General features: G+C 46.9%; 1 pseudogene; it reads right to left on the bottom strand.

Moving 5' to 3' along the window:
* Positions 1-436: 436 nt before the first annotated feature.
* LOC138993488 (ribosome production factor 1 pseudogene) lies at positions 437-1568 on the bottom strand (annotated as a pseudogene).
* Positions 1569-1977: the final 409 nt, after the last annotated feature.

Genomic DNA, 1977 nt, shown 5'->3' with positions numbered 1-1977 from the left:
CTTTGAGAATGCCTGAGTCGGTGGCCACCTCATGATGTGCTCACAGACATCTGACCAGGACACTGATGCACCGGCCATTTCCTGCTCTGCAGGCTCTGTTATAATGATGTTTTCCGTGACATAGACGGTGTGATGTCTTTGGGGAAGGAAAGAGACCATCAGTGACCCTTTGGCACAGAGCCCTGAAACGAGAAGATGACAAGGCCCTGCTGCCCAACCAGGCAGAAGCAAACTTCCGATGCTCTGGCTTGTTGGGGTGGAGAAGAAAGCACTTCTGTAGACCAGCATCTGCACAGAAGGCACCAGGGGCTGCGTTGTTTATTTCACTAGGGAGACCACACCGGGAAGGGTGGCGCACAATTAGAGCAACCACTTTTTCACTTTACTTTATTTTGTATTTTTAAACTCTCACCAGAATGACTTTTATTTGTATTTCCTACAGAAACAGTGAGCACTTTTGTCCAAACACGAGAGAAGGTAAATGCCGTTTTGAAGAGTCTTCTGTCACAAATCCGAGATAGGCTTGTTCAGCAAAACCCAGTGCTGTTCCTTCAGTGCTTTGCAAATGGACCCTCCTTCCATGTGTCCCCATTTCCTGGGGCTTATGGACCCAGCCGTAGTCTCCATATTTAGAATCACAAGTTCCTTTCTGAAGACATCTTAATTTTAAGGTAAAACATGACCAAAGTTTCTGAATTCCCACCTTCTTTTCACTCTTGAGTATGTACCTGTAAAATCTGAGGAAGATATAATCCCATTGATTGTGGAACATGGCAACCTGCCTTCCGATAAACTGAGGATTATGGGGAAAGAGAGATGCAAACACCTGCCCAGCAGAATGACCCAGCCTGTTGTAAAATGGTTCAGAATGATTTCAGGTACGTGTTCTGTGGGCTCTTTGCCTCCTCCCTTAATCTCCTTACGCAGATGAACACTGCTCAGAAATGAGCAGTTGATCCATTTGGCAAGTGGCTCAGAATTAATCCATGGGGTGCTTTACAATCTTCATGAATAACGATCAGATCTGTGAAATCTCTTGAGATGCACGGTGGAATCATCATTTTCAGAGCCAGCCCTCTTCTGTAATAAACATGTGAGCTGTTCACAGGGTTGTAGGGCTCTCCCATGAGGTCAGTCTGATGTAGTGAGGACCTTTGGAGAAGTTTGTCTGTGGAAGGAAGAAGCAAGTCCATCTGCAGCTTCATCAGAAGCCACCTCCTCATCGCTAGGTCCACTGTGGTTTCATCGCACACTCGCTGGTTGTCCGTGGTCATGGGTATAGACTTTGGTGGAGCCGTATCACTGAGAGCCTCTCTCTCTTCTTTAAGTTTTCTCTCAGCTGCCAACCTTCCCTTCTCCTGCTGCTGTTCCCACTGCATGAACATTAAGAGGTACCACTATTTGTTCCTAATCTCCGAAATGCTGAAGCCTGGAGGGAAGGCAGAGAATTTTGGGGGTTGGACCCCACTTTCTGTCACTCCATCATCAATGACTGCAGCCTCCTGGGGTTCTTTGGTGGCGCCTTTGCGTTTCAGGCCTTTCTCTCTGCTGCTGATGGTCTTCTCCATGGTTCTTGCTCCTTGGCTTTTGTATAGAAACGAGCCCTCACTTTATTCACCTTGGTTAGGTCCCTGCCATTCGTTCTCCAAAACCCATCTAGCCTCTGCTTCACCCTGCAGGTCTATAACCACTTCTGTTTTAATTCCTTTATCAATGACCGTCCTTAGTCAGAAGCAACAGTAACGGACTCTGGGTGATTGATGTACCCTGCAACCCCCTGCATCTTTGGTGAGAGGACTTGTCCCTGCAGTTCTCTAAGATGCAGCATAGTTCCTGGTTACTATTTGCTAGACATAGTCGGCATGCTTTAGGGACCTCCATCCACTTCTTTGACCAGAGTAGCCTTTACTTCACTTCGTGGGGAGAACGGAAATGAGAATTTTCCTAATTGTTGAGATGATACACTGGTAACTGTGG

This window comes from Myotis yumanensis, unplaced genomic scaffold (genome assembly GCF_028538775.1).
Source record: "Myotis yumanensis isolate MYYU_CA2020_CCGP unplaced genomic scaffold, mMyoYum1.0.hap1 SCAF_15, whole genome shotgun sequence".
Lineage (NCBI taxonomy): Eukaryota > Metazoa > Chordata > Mammalia > Chiroptera > Vespertilionidae > Myotis > Myotis yumanensis.
Note: the sequence above shows the minus strand (reverse complement) of the source record. Positions and strands in the feature narration are given on the sequence as shown.